At 40.4% G+C, this 23135-nt stretch overlaps 1 long non-coding RNA gene across 1 annotated transcript; it reads right to left on the reverse strand.

Moving 5' to 3' along the window:
* Window positions 1–4151: 4151 nt before the first annotated feature.
* LOC108449302 lies at window positions 4152–23113 on the reverse strand. The gene is made up of 3 exons (XR_001865458.1): window positions 18951–23113; window positions 14429–14552; window positions 4152–12834 (listed from the first exon to the last, which is right to left on the reverse strand). It is a non-coding gene; the product is annotated as an uncharacterized LOC108449302 (long non-coding RNA).
* Window positions 23114–23135: the final 22 nt, after the last annotated feature.

Genomic DNA, 23135 nt, shown 5'->3' on the forward strand with positions numbered 1-23135 from the left:
AAAATGTTTGTTCATACACATTGGACATTTATGCTTTCTCTGACTTCAGAGAACATATATCAAAAAACCTTTCACTTTAGCATTTAAAACAAACCCGTATTAGGATTTTTTCCTTTCATGTGCTTTCACAGCTCCAGGGATGAGCACAGAAGTCTTTCTCAGAGACTTGGATAGATCAGAGGTGACTAAATTTCTAAAAAGTTTTTAGACACCACTTCAGAGAGGTATAAAACTAATTCCTGTGCCATTCCCTACTGCTGTCCAAATGCACTTAAGAAAATGCTTCATCTTACTCTTATAAATACAGCCTCTTACCTCTTTGACTTTGAAGGCAATCTATCTCCATTAATAAAATTAGTAACTCAATCACTTTATCCAACAGGGTTGGTTCAGTAAGTTCCTAAAATTCACTCGATTGCCTGTTCTGTATGCAGAATAAATTGAATACAAATATGGAGCTCTTTGCTCTAAAGGGAAGCTTTGAACAAGATAAACATTATGACTCTCAAGGGAACTGTGAAAATTTGGGAAAACACAAGGTATATTCTGTAAGGTAAATAGGTCTGTTAGCCTGTCTCTCTTCAATGTTTGAAGGATTTCATTCTTATCTGCATATTTCACCCTTACCCATTGCTAAATGTTCTCTGGTTCCACACTCATTGTTGAGAAAGCACTGTTAGTGAAATTGCAATGAAAAGCTGATCATACCTTTCCCACATGCACCAGCCTTTACAGAAGGTCTCATAAATAGATCCAACGGGACACTGAGAAGCACAGAGGTGCAATGTCTGCAGTCAGCCTGCTGTGCAACAGCTCAAATCACGCACAGGGAATTTTCCAAGGCTGTGGATTAAAATATTAGTCACAGATAGTCTCTCTTTTTTTTTAAGTCTTTACTACTCCACTCTTTAAGTACTGAGCACATTACAAAAAAAAAAAAAAAAGGGCAGAGGGGCTCCATTTTAAAGAAAACAGTAATAAACAGACTCATGTAGAGTCCTGGGAAGATCAGAGGATGCCGTGGCAGTAAGTAATAGCCTTTCCACTTTCAGTAACTATTAGCCCTGAAAGTTTTTCAGATGACCTATTTTCTAGAAAGACTGTAATGTAATTCTTAAAATCTGGGATTCTCTTTTAGTTAACTGGCTTCTACTCACATTAACTGAAATCTATTCCATCTCTTTCAGAGTTACAGAACTGGGTAACAAATTAAAAAGAAAAATATGGACTGATTAATTTTATTTTAACCTGAGAAGACATCAGGTAATTTGACCTGATAAACACTGTTATATAACGTGTTCCTATCTGAATTAAGGCCAACAGTTGTTCTCAGACAAAGTATATCTTTGCAACAGGGTCTGAGTCTGCATTTGAAAATAGAATAAGATGAATGCTTCTCTCATTCATGTAAACCCACCAGTTAATCACAGTTCAGCCACTTAAAACTATCCTACATTCTGTTTGAAAAAGAACCCATGGCATATGACCTTATTAGGGGAGATCACAGACTATAGAATAAATGAACCTATGAACAGACTTAATTATTTAAATTTCAGAGACAGGAAAATTCCTCAGTCATCCTGAAAGAAATAAAATGAGACATAGTAATAGAGACCAAAATGGATGTGATCAATATCTCTCATAAGCAGAAAATAAGACTGTAAGAACAGCACAGTATAAACTTCTTACTAGGAAGTGCTGAAAGATCCTCAGACATTGTTATCCATCAGGTCAAATTAAAAACATATTTACTGTATTTATCACCTCAAATTTTGAATTTAGAATGATTAAGTAGATAAAAGAAAACTGGCAACAGCAGTCTTTCTTCTGTGTATTATCATGGAAAAAATAGAAATGGATTGAAATGCAGACTTCGAAGGTAGTGGAGAACATGCAAGAAGAGGGCTGAGGATGTCAAACAGTAAACTCACGATGTAGTGGTGGGAGTTCAGCAGCTGTGTAATGGTTCATGGGGCCAATAACTCTGAACCTTGTTCATTGCAAAGAAATTCTGGTATGCACGTTTTGGGCACAAAAGCCTTTACACTGAAAAACCCTCATCAGAGTTCCCACAGCCATGGGGCTCTGCCCTGGGATGGGTATGAAGCTATGTGTCTGGAAAGAAAACCACAGCAAAGGAGTCAATGTACACCACATTTTATGCTTCAGTGAAGCATGGAACAAAACTGAGCAGACATTTGTTTTGGAGGACCATCATTTACCTCCAAACTGCAGGATTGAGAGAATGGCAATGCACTGCCAAGGACAGAAGGAAGAGATGGAGTTTCACTGAGCTGTGAAAAGAGATGGTCAGTCCACAGGCAGGGAACCTGTGCTCCTTCACAGTCTGTGTGATTTCATTACGTCTCAGCTCCCTGGAAGCACATTAGTGTATCTCAACACAGCCTGATGCTTAGATGACACCAGTTTTGGCTGCACTGTGAAACTCTGCAACACCACCATGTTCCAGTATCCTTTCACTTCCTGTGGTGCTGCAAGGTAATTTACAGACAGCAAAATTTTAAGAATAAGTGGAAAATTAACTGGGACTGGTAATTCTTCTAAAAATAAGCATGTAGGACCCAGATGGGATGCAGCCAGGACATTCAGGATGAGTGACCACAACTACTAAGCTGATTCCCTGGCCTCTCTAGTCCTAGTAGAGGCAATCCTAGCAGGAGCAGTCTAATCCCCAACAAATCTGTTCCTCTGAAGGATGAGCATGTCAACCAGAAGGCACACGTTTTCCATGGGAATCACTGAAATTGTACTGTGTCTTGTCAGTGATTGAATCACAGACTCAGACCGGCAGCGAAACTGAATCGTTTATTCAAAGGAATGAGCTGGTTTTATACACTTTTCCAAGGCACAGTATTTCCTTACATGGTAATTCTCACTACGTGACCTATCCCATGTTGCCACATCAGTAACACACTTTCTAGATGTCCTTCTATGGGGTCATCACTCGCTGTTCACCCGTCCATCAGCTCCCAGCAGGCTCCTCTCTGTAGGGGTCTGCCCTGTGACACCTCCTCCCCCCAGGGCCCAGTGGAGACAAGCTTCTCTGTGCTGCCTGTGCTCCTTTGTGCTGCCATGTGCCTCTGCAGGCAGGTTTTACAGCTCACAACCCAATTCTATCTTGTAATTCCCCATAGTGTCTTATGTCCAAAGTCTAATGGGATGATCATAATGGCCCCTTTGACCCAGAAGATTATGGCTCAGTGGTAGTTTGTAACAAATACAGTAGCCAAGAGATTTAGAAAGATAATTTTGACCAAAGCGATTTCAGAAAAACATCAGAGAAAAACTGACACTGAAAGGATTCCCCTCTACAAGCAGATACATCAAATTAAAAGACACAGTTACTTACAGGAAACAGAAAGATTCTTTCAAGACTTAAAACTTGGGAAAAGCATCAGCTACAGACAGATTTCCTGCAGCTTTTTAAAATATGTTTTTGCAACAGCTGTCTCAAGTTCTGTGGAAATATTCCAGAAGGGAATCCTGTCCCATGACAGAAGGACTGCTTTGATCACAGTGATTATAAAAGCAGATACCAAAGGTCACAGTGACAGAAACTTTCTAATTTTTTTTTCTGAATGTGGAACCTAACATATTAACTGAGACTTTAGCTACTTGGATATGTGAAATTGCTCCTATTCTCACCCTAAAGATTTAAACAACTTTGATGAAATGCAATTTTCAGCAGTCAGTACTCAGAACAGGCTTTCCTTTAGTGCATCAAGCTCAGCTAACTGTGAGATCAGCCTGCCTTTGCTTTGCTGAGAAGGCAGAAGATGTAGGTGGAGTATTCTAGGTTGAAAACATTTTGAGGAAAATTAAAAAATTTACCTTGATATTTATGAATTGTCTTCTACTTCCCCACTCCTATTAGCAAACACTGATTACTAAAATATTATTTTCTAAATTATGAGGATCCACCTTTTCCCCTTTATGCTACATTCTTTCCTATGTTTTATATGGATCTTTTTCTTATGCCAAAACCACTGACAACAAAATATGTGCTTTAAAGGGAGATTCTCTGCTAGAACGTTTTTGAATCTCAGAAACCTAAAATTTTTCACCTTAATGACCTACCCCATACCTTAAGCTTCATATACTTCCATGCAGAATGAAACAAACCATGGCAATTGGAGATATCCAAGGGACTAAAGCAGAAAGTATTTTATTTACTTTCAACTGACTTTACACAGACACAGCAGTTTGTGAATCCTGTCCAAAGCAGTTTCTGAGTTATGACCATGCTGCATATTAAGAAGGAGAAAGAGATGTCCGAAAGATCCTTTTATCAGTGCTACAGCATATGGAAAGCTAGAATGAATATCCATCCTTGGCTCTCCTACTTGCATTACAGGTTTATTACCGCTTGCATTCCTGTTTTGTGCGAGAGCTGTGAGACTATGTACAGCATGGACTAATACAGGATGATGGAGACAAAGAATATCCTGCTATTGCTATTTGTACTTCACAAGCTGGCAACAGCAAAAAGGATCTATTTTTCAAAGCTGTCAGAAATCTGGAGGCAACAACACTTAGGTGCCTCATGTTTACTTGCTTGCTTGGTTGCTATGTGAGTTTTATTAGGAAGCTAAATCCTGCACTGGCAAACAAATAAACACTTTGTTCCTAACCCTGATAAGGAAGCCCAAGGGTCGAAGGAAGAAAAGGGGAGCAGTGTCTTGGTTACAATTCAGCTTCACAGACTGGGAGCAAGAGAGCACAGACTACCCCTCTTTCTTATCACTTCTCTTGGATTTTTGGGATGTAGGTTTCAGTGCTGAGGGCCATGCGTGGGAGTGAACTAGGTGAAAAGTTTCCCACACCAAAACCAGTTGTCCTCAAGAGAGATGGTTATTCCTGGTCCCTTCTTTTTCAACCCAAGCAGGATGCAAATAGCCAGGAGTCCCTGTTTCTCTCAGGGTAAACCTCCTGACCATGTAAATCCTGGCATCTTCTGCCTGCACAGATCCAGACATCACAACTGAGCCTCTCCCAGATATGAGCCACCAATGAAAACTGAGCAGAAGCTGGAAACCATGAGACAGAGCAATTCCCAAGTCTGCCTGCTTCACAGTACCCACAGGAGGTCAGAGGGCAGCTGATCCCTCCCTCCCATGCCACCTCCTGCTCATTTTCCATGACTATTCAGAAGGCAGCCTTTCTCCTTGAGGCATGGAGGCCTCTTGGTGCTCAGAACTGGCAAGTGATGTGGTAGAACACTGTCACTTTGGGGATAGCCTTGGCTATGGTTGGCATTCTCATATGCTTTTCTCTTTGTGAATCTGTTCCTATGCCCCTTTTGGTAAAGGGACTTGGATTCTTAAGCCGTTTAGGAGCTTCAACATGTTTCTCCCAAAGTAACTGCCCCAAGGTCACAGAGGAAATCTGTACCAGAACTGGGAAATAAATCAAGATCTGAGTCCCAGTCTGGAACCTCAGACACAAAACTACCATTTTTCATAGGAGGCTTAAATATGTGATGAGTTCTTTTATAATCATATAGTTTCCTTTCCAATGCCTAAAGTTTTCTTGCTACAATCATTAAACTACTAGCTGTCCACTTTTAACAGTTCTGCAGGAATTCTTTCATGTCAGTAGTGTTTGATAATAGGCCACATATGAGGTTCCAAACTTACTTTTTCCATTATTAACCTTTCATTTACTGATATTTCCCTCAGTATGTTTTGTTCTTATACCCTCCTGCACCATATGTTTATAATCATCTGAAAATTCTGAGTAATCCCATTATTTTTCTATTCTCTCACACATCATAAATGTGGGCTGAGTTCCAGGATAATTTATGCAGGATTAAAACATGGAATTGGCTTCAATGCTTCATCAATGATGTCTTTAGAGTTTATCTCCCAAATTTGTATCGTTTTCAGGGCTAAAAGTCTGGTAGATGGAGATCACAAGCACAGGCACACACATTCACACACATCTTGAATACCAAACTAAGTGAAAGACGATGAAAAAACAGGATTCTGCAAGGAAAAATACCTCATTCAAAACATATTGAAATCCAGAAGAAGACTTCCTTCCATTTTGCTGTGCATCACACTAGCTCTCTACGTTTAACAGGGAAGCTTGAAATAATTATTGTACTGATGAAGTGTAGGATTGTAGAAAAGTTTTTCCAAAGGGCAGGCACAAGCAGTGAGTGTATGACAAGAAACAGTTGAGTATGTGACAGGAGAAATAGTAACTGAGAAAAATCTGGAAGCCTAAAGAGAACAAGATTCAGTCTATAAACCCAATGTGTGAGGCAGCAGCTAACACCTCTCCGAGTCCATTGGTTTTAATTAGCCTGTTTTCCTTTGCTCCAAAGGAGAAAAAAGCACCAAAGGCCTTCCTTCAGAGAGTCCACTGCCTGCAACTCCCAGTGAACGAGCTGGTTTGGCTTCTTTAATCTTCAAATTCAGTGGGAGGCCAAAGGAGCCCCAAAGGCTGTGTGACCAGAGTCGCTGAAGGCTTCGAGGTGATGAGAGCACTGCAAGTGCAGGTGGGGCCACGGGGACCCCAAAGCCAAGCACAGACAAGTGACAATAGAGGGAGGAGCAAGCTCTGAAGATAATGAGGGAGGACAGGAATCACCAGGAGCCGCACTTGCTGGAGGCAGATTTTGGCAGCTGGCTCAGGACTTACAGTCAATTTTAACAACCATTCTACCAAACCTACTGAACCATCTCCAGCTATATAGCTACAGAACCATCTCCAGCTATAGAGCTGTAGAGCTGTGGCCTCAGGCAATGGGCCAAACATCCATCATGAAGATAAATGTGTTCCCCTCAGCATGCAGCCTTTGTTCCAGTAGATGACATAGGCTTTTGGTAAGACAGAAGACATAAATGTAGCATGAAAACCCCAGGTTCCTTCAGACAAGTGCATGCTTCTGCTTATAAAGAGAAAATCAGATGTTTCCTAGAAACTACCTTTATTCCAACTACTTATTATTTTTCTAAACTCCCACAACCAGCATTGTTTTCAATGGTAGGTATTAGCTTGAAACAAAAATAATTTTAGGAGATCTTGGGTGAACACAAAAGTTATTTTTTTAAATTACGAAAATTCATTTCTTGGCCAATTCAAAAAAAAATTACTTGTTCACTTAACCCTAGTGACTTTCATATGCTTTTGGATACGGAAGGAATACCGACAGCTGTGGTCAGGGATAGGTGAAGGACCATGTTTGGAGTGTGGAAGGAGAGCAGGATACCTTTTTGGTGCAAATTGACTTACATGTATGTTAAATTGTGGCAATGACTTTCTAGGGTAGGACTCAAAAACTGAAATGAGGAAAAAAAAAGATTGGTGCATAGAAATAAATGAAACAAGTGGAAAAGGCAAGAGTGGGAAGGATGGTAAAAAACTAATTCTACTTGAGAGAAGAGACAGAAAAATCTTTGGCCATAGGGTCAAAATGTTCTCCACAGCCCAGGCTGCACCTTAGCAGTGGGACACACTGTGTCTCTTGTATTTCAAGTGAATTCCAGCAAGAGAGAAAATGAATTTGCAAAAGAAGGCCCTTCAGGAAAACATTTCAGTAATTTGGAGTAGGCTAAAAGGTGTGATGCAAATAGAAGAAGGTGGTGCATACGGATTGGGATAACTGCAACCAGTTTAGCATTGGTCTCTAATCCCAGATGAGAGAGGTATCTTATGAGAAAGAGGGTTTTTATTTTGCAACTAAAGAATATATAGCAGTAACTTCATATGACAGCTGTAAATGTCACTTGCTTCATTTTGTAACTTCTGAGTGCAGGACATCAAAACCCAAAACCTTTTAGCCTAGTCTCCATCTGTATATTTTTTGTATCTGATGAGAAATAGTCTGTCCCTACATTTATTACAGGGTACTTATGGGCCTTTCCAGTCTGGACTGAAAACTTTCACAGCACACTCCTGAAGACACTTCACCCCTTGTGGTGCCCTTCTGGGCAGTGGAACTGAGTGTTACCTGATGGGAAGGGGTTGTGCTGCAGCATTAGATGAGGGGCAGTGACAGGGTGCCGGCAGAAAGTCCGGATAACAAGGATTAATCAGGCAGTTCTAGAAGGATTCATAATGATCTGATGCACAGGGCTAGGGCTGCAACAGCTCATTCCTCTATTTTTAAAGAAAATGAGGTCTTCAGTCCTCTGCAGAGGGAGGAACAACATCTGTATGAGGAAATTAAATGGGCCAAGGACTGTGATTTGTCCCTAAGGCCATCTGGCATGGCATGGCTCATATTCATACCCTTCCAAAACAAAGAGAAGGGTGGTCCTCAGTCTGTGTCACCTGAATTGTGCCCAGGCATTATCCTGGATGGTGTTTGATGCCAAAAACAGTACCAGAGAGCCAATTTAACTGTGTGGATAACTGGGTGACAGTAGTGGGTCTGTATCCAGACCTTGGTTAGTCTGCTGATAACGTCACTGCCAATTAATCTTACCTTCTCTTTGATTACTTCTTGATACTCTACCTTCCTTGGCAAAAAAGTTTACTAAATAACAACAAAAACAAGAACAATGACAACAAAAAATTATTACCTAAATATTTATCTGGAGAAGGTCAGGAGAGCACTGGAACATGTACTTGGACAAAGAAGGTAAGATGACACTGCCGGGATGATGTCAGTATTCTGATTTGGAGAACTGGCATGGTTTTGAACCATTTACTACCCATAAGCTCATTTTGTAAAGTGATTTTCTTGTGTGCAAGTTAGGTTGCATTTAAAGGACAGTAAACTGTACCCTTGTCTCCCAGACTGCATCACAAACTTTCTAACTCTTGCAAATAAAATTTTTTAAAATTATGTTTTTAATAGCCGCAAACTATTATTATTAAATGCAAACTAAAATTACAGCAATGAGTAAAAATAATCTCTTTTTTTTTGAAAACCAAAAGTGCAAAACTGCAAAAATGGTGAATACGTACTCTGAGCACTATAAATTAAAAAAAAAAAATGGGGCAAATACTGTGCTTCGAACTTATCAGTGACAGTGCAATGCAGACAGCTCCCACAACTCTGAACATTACAGACTACAGCTGTTGGTGGCTGTGGGTTTTCTGCCTGATGACCTTTCAGGAATCTGAAGAGCTGGAAGAAATATTGTTGCAGCAATAAAGTCATATTTGGGTCAGAGGCGTCTGAGGCGGGCACTGGTGTGGTCAGTGGTTTGGGTTCTTGAGGACCTTGCCTTTCAAGTCTGATAGTTCTTTGGAGGTCTGGGGATCCAGACACAGAGCCACTTGAGGCTGCAGGATGAGAGAGAGTGGGAGGGAAGTTTCAGTACAACTTGTTTTCCATAAGAGCTGCTTGTCTGTTCAAAACCACATTAATCTCCCCGTCCTTTCCTACTGACTCCTGGGTCATTGCAAGGTTTCTCTGTCGACTTCCCGCTCATGGAAACACTGCTCTCTGCCAGTTCCCGAGCTGCCTTTTCACATGTTTAGCTGCAGTTCTGAAAAGTTGTGATTTCTCCAACCATTTCATACCTCTCAGATTTTGCAAGACATTTTGATAAGGGAAATGTACCCCAAAGCCACTTTGGTAAATCTTGCTCATAGTTCAAAAAATAACCAAGGGTTTGTTTTTCCTCCAGTTTCTATCACAAATAAACAATTTCTGTCTTAAAATGTCATCCTCATAATCTCTCATCAGCATCAAGGGGGCTGAAGATAGTAAGTGCTTTCCAACCTATGTTCATATGCCTGAAAGTCCTGTTTCAATGAACAGTCTTTGTATTCCAAAGGTCTTTGCAGCCAACTGCTTCAAGTAGCTGGCTTGATATTTTTCGTGTAGGTCTCTGTCACAGAAACAGTGGGTTTGCAAGCTTTGACACCAGCTTTGTCTTTATGTGCAGGAAATGTTGAGATAGAATGAGGACAGGATATTTCATGAAATAGGGAAGCAGGCACTAGATATTCTGGGCAGGTAGGTGTTCTGGCCACTGACATCTGTGCAGCTGTAATTCAACATTGGAGAATTTCTCACTGATCCATGAGCTCAGGGAACAGGGAAAATGATTGCTTAGGAGGTCTAAGGGGAGCAAAGCAAGATATTTTCTCTTGCTAGTCACCTGCTGTTTTGAGACTGTGGGAAAATTTAGCCATTTATTCTGGAATAAGTGAAAAAGATATAGTGCAGTGTTAATGGAGGTTATGTGTTCATTTTCTAGGCTTTTCAGCACAAGGCTTGTGATGAAATACATGAAGTTTGGAAATTGCTGCTGGGTCCATTTGCAGTTAATATGACTTGAATACACTGTTAGCTGGTACCTGTGGTACAAGGAAAACACATTCCATGGCCTTGCACTAATGGGTACTACAGGATGGACTTTAAAAGTTCCTCCAAGATACCTTAAAAGCAGTTCAGTACATGATCAATGGAATGATTTTAAATGTTCTCCATAAATTATTTTATTCCTAGTTTCTGACACCCTTCATGGAGGACACCAGGCAAAGTGACCTGAGTTGGATCTGGAGCTTTGGAGGGGAGCAGGGGATTGGAGGCAGAAGATCCTGCAGCAGGAGGAGCATGAAGGGTCAAATGCTGGGTGTGTAGCAGGAGAGTTGTAAAAGCTACTGGGTACTGCAGGGTAGTTAGACCACACCCCAAACAGTGCACAAAAGAGGGGAGATATGGGGAGGGTTGTAAGCAGGGTGAAAATAGTAGGGCTGAGATACATAAGTGTATGGGATAACAAATGGCAAAGTTTCTGATATTGTAGTCAAGGAGTTGTAACATTTCCCTGAGTAGACGCAGAGGGCATGGTAGGTGTGACTGGTCTCAGCCACAGTCCTGCCAGTCATGAGTCTGTTACTGGTTTTCCGGGAAGTCATGGTGTTAAATCTGGCTTTCTGGACTACTTCCAGCAAGAAACATCTGTGTTTCAACCTATCTGCAGCTCATATTTAACTGTGAATTTTACAGCAATTTGAATTTATAATCAAATATTTGCAAGTCACAGACATTACGTAACACTTATTGCACAGAGGTAATGAAGATGTCAGGAACAGGCTGGGACAATCTGGGCAGGCTATTTGAAAGCCATTGTGATACAGTCTGTGAAATCAGACTTGGTCTTAATCTTGTACTATGGCAACTACTGTGGAGGTGCTGATGATATCTCTGTGCTGTTGCCATGGTGCATTCTTGCCAAAATGCCCCTTGTTGCCTGTTGGAGTAGCCCATGTCCTGACAGGACAAAACCAGGTAATGCCATTCTTCACTGGGATTGCGGACCCTTCTAGAATGAGACTCAGAATTGCACTGTTCGAGCTTCTGTTGGCAGAGGAAAATAACTGAGCACAGAAAGTATGCACCAAAGAAGTACACCTGACAGCTCCAATGATACACACTTTCACTGCAGAAAACCATGCCGATGATAAGGTTTTGTTTGAAATAGCAAGGAGGTGTTTTCTCTTCAGTAGTGTGAACTATGTAAAAATCTCTGGACGCAACATTCTTCACTATCTTGCTTTGCATAATATGGATGTCATGTGTATTTTTTCCCTGCTCTCTAACTGTTTGCCTTGTCCCACAGGCTCTCCATATGATGGCAAGATACATTTAATTGAAATAAAAGGCATTTTTCCACTCTAGGTCATAGACTAACCCAAATATAGTGACAGAGAATATATATGAACATCTATCCAGATCCTATAGGTTGAAGTATTTTAAAGACAGAGATTAATCCTTCCTGCCTAGCAGACAGATGTTTTGTGAAAATAGAAAACAGAGGAAAATAATCTTCATCTTTCTACACACTGCGTAATACCTAGAACTGGGTGTTCCTTTCTGGGACTGCAGCACTCTCCCCACTTTGACATTTCCCCATCTCTCTCCTGGAGCAACTTCTGTTGTCAGCTCACCCTCTATCACTGCCTTCTCCAACCCTTCCAGCCATGGAAATGTCTTTGTGACTGCAAGACCAGTCTTTTGGATTTAGCAGAGCATAAATGGTTTTCTGTGAGAGAGGAGGATCATATTTTCTCAATCACCATTTTTTCAGAGTTTTGGTACCTGAGCTTCCTCTGGCAGCTCAGATGAACTCATGATTACTTTCTCACTGTGAGAAAGGCTAGATGAACTTTAAAAGATATTCCTGTGGGCAAACTGAGATCAGAGATAGCCATCTCACAATGGACAAAGGTGTTGTGTCTGAGTCCTAGAAAATGGGTTGTGGTAGCAGTGTCCTCCTAAACATTTTAGGATGACTTTGGTCCCTCACTGTGGTTTCTTAATAGATCTGAATGATATGAACCCATTTTTTCCTCCTGCACTGCTTAGGATGATAGTGTGGCTATGTCTAGCAGGGGAACCTGAACATCTGCTCATTTTAATTTTTAGAGCAGTCTCTGATCTTCCCAAACAAACCTCAGCCACTGTTCAAAGTTTAGCAAGGACTTAAGACTGTTCTTGGTAGTAGTTTGGGTGTACCTGCCAAGCTTTAGAGGCTATGGGAATTCAATACAAAGGACATGGCCAGGCAGGGACTCAGACACAGAGGATGTGCTGTAGCCCTACTTAGTCCAAAGATACCTGACCTCTAGTAGTGGATCTTACCAGGGTTCAGTTAGAAGTGAGGGATAATGTGCACAGCAGTGCAAACCTAAGCTGTTTCTCTTCATCCAGTGATCAGGAAAGATGTGTCCCACAGGGTCATGCAGAAAAATTTGCAGGAATGTGAAACCAAAACTATCCCAGTGATGTCCTGGCCAGCAGAGGCCCCTCAGAGCTGGGTGGTTTGAGCTTTGTTTTCCTGTTTTCTGTTCTCCACCTCTGACCACAATCTCTCTTGGTTGTCTGGGTTCCTATCCAGGTTCCTGCATATAAAAAGGATGTAAATAATGGAATACCATCACTCCTGTTATATCATCAAAGCATTTTGATACTGATGAAAGACAATGACCTGCACCATGTTATGGCTCATGACTAGAGTTTGTTAGAGGCCAGTTGATACACAAAGCATTTAAAAATAATTTTAGAATTTGTCTTGTGTAAATGTTAATACAATTTTAGAGCTAGATCATGAATTTTGTCCTTGGAGTTTGTGGCTGAATGTATGACTAGGATTCTTCTGTGATATCATAATGAAAATAACAGTAGTATCACTGTAGTCCAGGGCATTGCTGAAGACAATAGGAAATTTTTTTAACAGAGGAAGACAGTCACGGAAAAGCTAGATGTTCTGTTATGCAGAAAATGTTCTCATCTCAAAAAGCCCCATGGCAGCAATTTAACAAAAATAAAGCCCTAAAAAAAAGCACCCCACCAAAACCAGCCCAAAATCCCAAGCCAAACTAGGAAGTACTGGAAGCACTGAGGACTAAAACATGCAGTAGGCTGAGGAATAAGATACCATTATTCAAAGCATCCCTTCTTAGCACTGCAGTGCCTCTGAGGTGTGGGGGAAGCAAAAGAAAAACCAATCAACTTTTTCATTAATATTTTAGTATTATATCTTAGTTCAGAATTTCAGGGGAAAATAAATAATTTGTGGAATTCTTTGGATTATTATATTATCTGCACATACCTGTTTTACTATTAAAAAGGAGCCAGACATCAGTAGCAATTATTACAAATACATGGATTCAGGCAATGCTTAGATAAAAGCTATCAGAGGAAACAACATAATAATGTTTTTTTTCATAATAACAAGAAGACTACAGAGAGAATAAATTTTTCCCTTTGGGATACTCCAGCACAGAGATGCATGAGCAGGTTGGTGGGACCTCACAGGCAAACCAGAGTGCAGGGGCACAGCAGAAAGAGGAGGATGAGACAGAGGGAAGGACATTGGTGTGCACATCCATCCACATGGATCCACTTTTTTTTTCACTGCTGGCCAGAACACTTCACAATTTCCATAGCTGGGAAGACATAGCCTTGAAATTATTATGTATTTTCTAATCTATCTACAGTACAAGGTTGAGGACTAATGAGGGGGGAAACCAGGCACCTGTGGATAAGTCTCTTTTGGAAGGCTTTCAGGATCCTCTGCTGACTCCATTCTAGACACCAATCTCTTGGAAACTGTAGAGTGGCAGTTTGCCTCACATGAATGTGAGAACACTGGGCACTCTTGTGGCAATGAAGATGGCAAAGCCACACTGATTTATGGGGTATTGTCACAATAGGACTTTTAAGGGAGATGATAATAAAATGGTTGGGATTGTATAAAACAATCTCTTCTTTATATCATGCCCACCAGAAGGCTTCAGCCATGATATATTTATCTGTTAGCATACCTCTGTGGGTGCATAACTTTTATCATCTCAGTGCAGAAATGGAGGACAGGTCAAGCAACAGGTATCTTAGCTTGTCCAATATACCAAATGGAGAGAAAAATTCTAAAATGAAAACTTTAATCAGCTAGGTTCATCCTGAATTACATCTCAGTACTTATAAATGCTTCACCTTAGTGTTAACGGAGTCAAGTCCGTATTAATCTTCTCCAGGTGCCTCAGTTTTGGTCCTCAGCTCCCAGCTGTCTCAGTTTTGGCAGCACTGAGAAAGCCAGTGGTTAAATCATCCTTGTGCCCTGAAAGAAGGCATAAATTAAAAACTGTTCCAGTCAGCCTCCTCTCAGCCTACACCCTACAGAATGGGCTTCAGGCAAAATGCGGCTGTTCCCTGTCTTTTATCCCACACCACTGTCTGTCCTGCTTACAGAGCACCTAAGAGGTGCATTCCATCCTTAGCTCATCTGTGGGTTTGTGCAGGACCTGTGTGGGAAGGCGGATGGAGGGGCTGGAAGGAGGGCTACCTCTACTCAGACAGTATAAGGGCAAAACCAGCCACACCAGCTGAAAAGTGAGCACAAAGGGGTTGTTCTGGAAGGGCTATTTTTAGCTTCGTCTGGATCATATTAAGTATTCACAGGTGTCCAAGACTCTGTTTCTCCCACTCAGGGATGCTACAAGGCCAGATTTGATTCTTCCAAAAGACCTATGAATAAGAGAGAGCAGTGACGGCCTTGATCCAAAACAATTGCTGTAACTAATGTGTTGTCAGTAGTGACAAATGTGGAGGAAATGTGATTTTTTTCATCTGTGAAAAAAAGGAATGGTCTAGATTCATTGTTGAGATGTGCTGTGGCTCCTCAACTCCACAGCAGCATCTAGAAATGTGAATCCTAAACAGAAGGGATGCTTTAGTCCCAGAGGAGCAGGATTTTAGCCACATCCTTCCTTGTTCACCTGTTTTCCATCATCTGTATCACTCAGTTTTCTATTAAGTAACTCGGATTTGACAAATCTTTCTGATGCCATGCTTCGGAATTGGAACAGAACTGCCTTTCCCAATAGTGCAGGCCACTGTTTTTCTGCAAACCCATCTTCTTTCACTGAGTAGGAATCTTTCCTGTGTCTCTATAAATACTTTTTGCCACCATACTAGACTATACTAATTAATAATTCTGTGTGGTTGGAGCTTGGTAGAATGAACATGGATTTAGCAGACAGAAGGACTACAGAGTAAATCAGAGAGAGAACAACTTTTTCTAGCACAGTCAGATATTTCTTTTTTCCCCATGACAGGGTAATGTGTTACTTATTACCAGTAATGAAGGAGAAAAAAAAGGAGCAGAAAGAAAGCACTGAGCAGAAGAAATTGTTTAAAAAACCCCAAACTAAACCCAAAACCTCTTGCTCAGTGGGCACTGGCTGGTCACACAGTTAACTACATTGCTGCTCTGATATCTGATAAAGTGCAAATGGATTGAAGCACAGGAAGGTGTTCTATAGCATAAATATTTTCTGAAGCGGGAACCCTAGATGCTGCTAACAGACTGAGACTTGTGTAACTATCCTGCAAGTTTCTAGAAACTTGAATACCTTATAATTTTTTGTAATACACCATATTTCCGTAATGCAAAGTGCTCAAAAATAGCAATTAATGATGTGATTTGTATTTACATAGTGGAGAGTATTAGGAATATGAGTGAACTTGACAAAGATTGGTAGATGAACTGCTTTTCCAGTATCTATAAAGCTGGGATATTTGGCACTTGCTAGGAATGAATATTCCATATTGAGGATTTAAAACTTTCCGTAATTCTTACATATATAAGTTGCAATTTTGACACCTGCCCTGTAAAGTGCAAGTGTGAGGAATGGACTCACAGGCATAATCATCTTCCATATACTTTTTTGAACATTCATATGACTTTTCCAAATAATTACTCTTTGAATTTTATACATTTTTATACCAGGTGGCAAACTGCAGTGGTATAAACTGCATAGTACCTTGTTATGTAATGGGAAAGCATGCGATACCTGGCAATATATCCAATAAAATCTACACCTATCACCTCCTCCGTATGAGTGGGTTGTTTACTACACTTTGTGGGTTGGATTAGTGTTTTCTGTCTGCAGGTTTCATGAGCTCTGTCTTCATTGTGCACACCAATTTGCAGCATTCCCTCATGCCAAGACACTTGTATATGGTTTTATCGAGGGTGACAGTGATTTATTCAAAGAAAAATTTCTGTCTACATTTCATGGTGAGTTTGGCAACCATTTCTTTTCCAAACTTGCCATATCCTTCAAGAAAGAGGAATTAGGTTTAAGAGGCTCTGCAGCTGTTTGGCATCTGATATTCAGAGCTTATTATTATTAGTGATTTGTGATCTCTAACCAGTCAAATCATTCCTTTCTCTAAACATTTTTTACTTTATTTTTTTCACAGGGAATGTAAAACTTTCCTCCTTTCAAGTCCAATGAAGGGAGGTGAAGACATTTATTTTTCAAATGTTAATAAAATGAACTTTATATTATTATTTCAATGACTGATTAAAAATATTATTTATACCATACAAGTGCTTCCATGCATATTATAGGGTGTTTCATTTGTGATCCAGCTGAGATAGAACAGTTCCCTTTCACTTAGCAGTCCTAGAGAATGACCCCAAATTATTCACAGAACCTTATGCAAAGTAAACAGAAGTACCTCTGTGTAACATATACATTTATGGTTTTTCATTCTATGGAAAAAAGAGATTTCTGTTTGCAAAGATTTTGGGAAGTCCTGTGGCTTGTTTGAAGTGGGATGTCAAATAACTGAGCACAGTGATCTCATTGGTGTTAGACTCCATGAATCTATAACGAGCTACACTATGCACAGCAATCACAGGCCCCATTCCCCTGGCTCCAATGGCAGTGAACCCACTTAAACTGGTGGAGGACTTCGCCCAACATCCTCTCTTTCTCTGCTTTCACCAGAACGGGCAACTAAATCTTGCTAATTGAATTGTCCTGGGCAGGTTCTCAATAAGCCTCCCCATGGATTTTGTTGATGCAAATCAATGAGTTTGTCCTGGTTTTTCAGAACAAGCACCTCATGCTGAGCTGTGCCAGGCTTGGCACTGGCCGTGAGCCACAATGGGAACTGTGGTCGTGGCACTGAAGCTCAACAAAAGTCAGCAAGCTCTGCTTTCTAAGGAAACCTCTGTATGGATGTCTAGCACCAGAGGTCAGTGCTATCAACTGTGTTATCTGAAATCACATCTCATTCAAACATTTATTTTTCCTTAATATGGATCTGAAGCAAAGTTTCCTTTGTCATGTGTTTCCTTGGAACCTGCTTATGCTGGAGCCTCAAGTTGGTACTGGGGCCGTGTACTTGGGCCAACAGCTTGCCACAAACTGCCTATGGGTGATATTAATTGCTAATAATTATAATTTATATATTAAATGAATATTATTTATATATTAAAGATAGTAGCTTATTTTTCCCTTTAATACATCTTTCATCTGGAAATCCTTCAAGAACTATAGCATTGTTACTGAAGTATGAAAAGGATCTTGAGGAGCATTAATTTAATTATTCTGCAGGTGAATAAATGTGGCAGACCCTAGGGTTATGAAGCACCTAGTTGCCTTCCATAGCCACTAGAAAATGCTATGTAAAAGACACCAGGGTAAACTAAAACGTCTTATTAAAAACTCTTTTTGGTTGCATTTACACCATTCTGCTGAGTACAGTAAGCTTTCACTGAAGACTTTTGGTTTGTTGTGTCAGTATGCCCAAAACAATGATTGTTGTGTTAAAAATCCTCGTGGAAATCTGTGCTAAAACTGTGATTTTTCTATCTCATTCTTTGTCTTTTCCCCTTCTTTTCCAGGACTCTCTGTTCTGTAAAATGCAGAGGTGCTTCCAAGATGAGTCTCACACTCAGAGATACTCATGATACTCCCAGGTTGCCATCAGTGGGCTTTTGGCCAGTTATCCTAGCCCACAGAACTGGCAGAGTATAATCAGAGCTCTTGGCCAGGAACCCAGAGCCATTCCCAAAGTAGAAAATTAGTCCTTAAAAATAGTGATCTGGCCACTACAGCTGAGGAACAGTTTCAGTAGTATGCTTGTAAGAAGCTATTCTCATTTCCATCAGAAAATTTTCTGGCTAAAACTTATTAGATTATGGTTGGAATAGGGTTGGTATCAAGTGTTCAAAGACAGCCAAGAGTGACTATTAGATATGGTCCAGGAATCCAGAAAACCGATTTCTACTACTGGCATATGAGTATTCATGAAAAAATAATCTGAGTTTTCTGTTCTTTCAGTTCATGTGTTTGTCCAAACTGAGTGATTACATGGATGACATTTATAAAGCACCTTGAGACCTGCAGAGTACTAGTCTAACAGCTGGGTGTTATTATTGGTCTGTTCAGTTGATGTTTTATACTATAACCATAGCAATGCTAAATCTGAATGACTTCCAAAGGTAAAAATAAACAATGTGGTTATTTAACATAATTTCTCCCATAAAGGGAGGTGTGTATTTATTTTTAGTTCAGGCCTAAAAAATATTAGCAAAATCCAGATTGGAAGGATAAGCAGAAAGGAAAGTATAAGGAAAAAGGTTGGATTTGGACTAAAAAGTGAGATTTGCATATCTCCCATTGGAATTAATTTTATTATTCTGACTTATAAATCTTACCTTATGTAAATGAGTTTCACTGATGGAAAGATTTCCAGAGAAAGGAGCTTCTAGCAGTGGTTAATATCTTGATGGTGAGAGAGTCCATTACATATGTTAAGTTCTGTAGGCAAAAGGAAACACAAGGGTTCATCTTTTATGCATCATGAGTAAATGTTTAACACTGTGGAAAAGGCTTCAAAAGCTAAAAGAAACAGTTGGTAGGAAGGCTTGACATTTGACCAAGGACAGCTGCAAAATCTTTTCCTCCTGTTATGATGAAAAACAGTTAGAAATATTTACCTGAGACCAAAAACCAGTGCTTTGGCAGGTTTTTAACACCGTTTCAGAGAAAGTAAGTTACAGTTCTCTGTTTATTCTCTTGTCCTGTATTTCCTTGGTGTCAGTTTTAAAGATTCTTAGAATTATGGCATAGAGTCACCCCCAGTTCTAGATCCATCAGGCTTAAAAAAAAAAGGTGCGTGATGTCCCCAGTGATGTACCTGATTTCTCTCGCAGTTGTAGCTTCATAGCTCCCTTGCCCACCGTATCCTATGAAAATTCATGATGTTACAAGGATAGCTCTGTAAAAAACCCTTCGAAGCAAGGACGAGGAACTAAGCCACAGATGCTATGTCTATTGGTATTCTATATGCTAAAAGTATTTGCCCCTGGGAGTGACTTCAGCTTGAGGGGTGCAGAATGGTCACACCCAGGCTGTCCAGAGCACACTGACCACACACACACAATATAGCACTTGCCTGTGGATCTCCTCTGTCCCTGTGTGGTATCTCTGTGGCAGTGAGACTTGATTATCTTATAGCTTTTAACAGTTTATGGTGTTAAAAATATTTTCTATGCTGTCTTGCAGCCCATTTTTATGGCATGAGACAGATACTCTGTGCTGCACACCTTGGAGCATGACAGCATACGGGAGTGCTTGAAGTCTCCAAGCACCCTGCCTGGAGAGGGTTACAGGGCTGTGTAGAGATCCAAGTCAGGTACATTTATCTGTTCTGCTTACTGGTAGAAGTCTGGAAGCAAAATTTCCCCAAGAAATGCACCTGATGGTTTCTAATGGAACTAACTAACCTATTCCTGAAGGAAGCCTAGACGTGAACCGCACTGCATCTGCACAGGGTAGACTGCCATGGGACCACGATGGATGAAGGAAGTGGGAACACAGGCATTTGAGAGTACAGACACATCCAGATGAAAAAAGATACGTACTCATGAGCTGAGTGAAGTTACAAACACATTTCACAGTCTGGGTTCTGCAGAGGAGTCCATAGAGACAGAACAAAGACAGTGTCCTAAAGCAGCCAGTGGGACTGTCCCAAAAAGTCTGTGGAAACGCAGGAACTTCAGCTAAAAGAGAGAATGATGCCAAAGCACCCACTCCTTTGTTTGTTCTACACATGTGACTGTTTTTGCTTATTACCACTGATGTCTTAAGCGTCAAACACCAAGAACTGAGTCTCCATAAACAGTTGTTTTGGAAGATGAAATATATGTGGTTAGTTCTGTCTATGAAAAGTTCTTTTGATGTGCAGCTACAGCAGCAAGCAGGAATCTGCAGCTGCAAGCAGAGGAGCAGAAAGGGAAAATCCAGATTTTATGGATTTATTTATATAAAGCAAATTCTTTGATTCCACATTGCAGTCAGCTCTGTCAGATGTGCAAGTAACACTATGTGAGTGAAGGCTGAAGTGCTCATTCTTGCTTAGTTATTCTAAAGGCACTTGTCGTCATTTCTGCCACTTCAGTACACTAGCTTCTCTCAGCTGTCGTACTTGAGCAGTGAGGTAAATCCAACAAGATTCATCCAATTCAGGGAAAAAATGGCTGGGTCAATGGGCTGAGGCTAATTGTATGAGGTTTAAGAAGGTGAGTCCTGCACTTGGGTCACAACAACCCCTGCAGTGATACAGGTAGGGGCAGAGTGCATGGAAAGCTGCCCAGAGGAGAAGGACCTGGTGATGCTGATCAACAGCAGCTGAACATGAGCCAGGGTGTGCCCAGGTGGCCAAGAAGGCCAATGGCACCTGGCCTGTATCAGCAATAGTGTGGCCAGCAGGACCAGTCACCATTGTCCTGCCTGTAAATCTCATCTCCAAAATAGACAGAGCCTCCATCTGAATGGGCTTCTTATTTTGGGCATCATAAGGGGTTATCCTTTACAGGTTTTTACACCCAAGGTTGTCCAGGTTTAGACACCTAATTCCAAAAAACAGTTAATAGTCATTAAAACAGCATATAGGATGGACTAAGTTCTTGTAGGTCAGCTGAAATTCAGCTCAGTCTCTTCAGCATTTCCTCCTGACAGAGCTGGTGTTTTACCACTCTAGGTGTTGATCTGGGAGCTCACTCTTCCGTGCTCAAGTGATTGTGATTGATTGTGCAGGGAGACTGGACGGGTAATTTTTGTCTTCTGATTCTTGTTGCCTGGGCTCTGAATATCTGAATACCTGAATATAAAGATTTGCAATACTGAGAGTTCGTCCATGCAGCTGAGAGTAGCACCCTGATAGGCACTCCAGTCACAGGTCATCATTCTAGGGGGCATCTACTGTGAAGTTGTGGTGGGTTGACTTGGCTGGCCACCAGGTGTCCAGCAAGTCACTCCATAAATCAAAGACAATTTAAGGAAGAGCCACAGTCAAGCTGGCTCTGGCAAGATCTTTGATGTTAGCAAACAGCATCACACTGAATGTGGCAATACAGAAATGAAAGTGTAAGTGAGTTGGTGCTGGGGCATGTACACCTTAACTTGTTAGTCTACAGGCTTGATGCCCAAATACCTCTTGAGATATAGTCCTGATGATTGTGTTGTTGGGTTGTATTAATTCTCTAATTGTGCCCAACATGCAGTGTGTAGGATGCGTGTGACCTTGCCTTGTTCACCTTTTTTTTGACACTAAGAAATTTGAAACAGGCATTCAACTATATATGTATTTTACATTCCTAATGTTTCAAGGAAACATGGGATTACAATTTACACACAGCTAAACTTTCTTTAATGAATAACGAAAACAATATTTGCTGATGTGGCCTACTTAGCAGGAAGGTCTGTGCTCAGCTAGTGTAGTGGAATTGTACTTGACTAGTAAAAGTGTAAAGCAGCAATCTGAACAGCAGCTTCTTCCAAATAATAATGCCACAATTAACAGAAGTGTTTTTCCATTCCTCTACAACACAGCTGCTTGTGAAGCCCACTTATAATAATGACACCTGATGACTTGCAGGCCAAACACAAAACAGTTATTCCATACTTTTACATGAAGTAGAAGATAATTATTTTTGGAATTTTTATTAAGAGACCCAGAAGCTGCAGTAGTTTATGCCTCTACTGACACAGATATATCTGAGACATCAAAAATGGTGGATAAAGGAGCAGTTCAGTTTACATTTCCTTTCCACTCTGCTACTGCACAGAGCTGAGTCCCACTGTTCCTACAACGTGATATTATCCTTACAGCTACTTGTGTCAGCCAAGTCATATGGACCATGCATTTGAAGAATGACCTCTGTTTAGGTTATATTTTCACAAAATTTTAAAATCAACAGCATCATTTCCTTTTGTTTATCTATTCCCTTGTTCAAACAAAAGAACTTGAAGCAATATGAAACATGTCGAGTTTTGTTATCAGTAGGACTAACTTACATAGGCATAGAACTATTTTAAGTATTTAGAGTCTTTAATTAGTATGTTTTCATGAACGGACATTTCTAATCTCCTCGGACTTTCAAGCAGATGTTTCTGAATTAAAATCATTCTATTTCAAAAGACATCACTGGGCTTATTACAATATTTAAATAATACATTCCTTTTGATCATGGTATTGTGACATACCTCAGACATCTTCATTGTTTGTGCTATTTCTTCAGAGCCCCAATGAAATATGATATTTTGTTGGCACTGAATCAAGTGGTTATGCTAGGCACTGCTCTATGTTATGCAGTGTTTATTAAAATCTACCCTATAAGCAATTTAAATCTATTATTATTACTCAAGAGGCCTTTAAATTAATTTGTGCTGATGGAAAAACTACAAACTCTGACCTGATTCAGCAGTTTGCCTGTGAAAGCAAGAGCAATTTTTCAAATATTATATATGAAAGATAAAAGTCTATGTTTTATACTACCTGTTCCAGAAATTACATTTGACTGGGGAAAATATTCAATCAGAATAGCACATGTGACCAG

Source organism: Corvus brachyrhynchos, unplaced genomic scaffold (assembly GCF_000691975.1).
Source record: "Corvus brachyrhynchos isolate BGI_N302 unplaced genomic scaffold, ASM69197v1 scaffold116, whole genome shotgun sequence".
NCBI lineage: Eukaryota > Metazoa > Chordata > Aves > Passeriformes > Corvidae > Corvus > Corvus brachyrhynchos.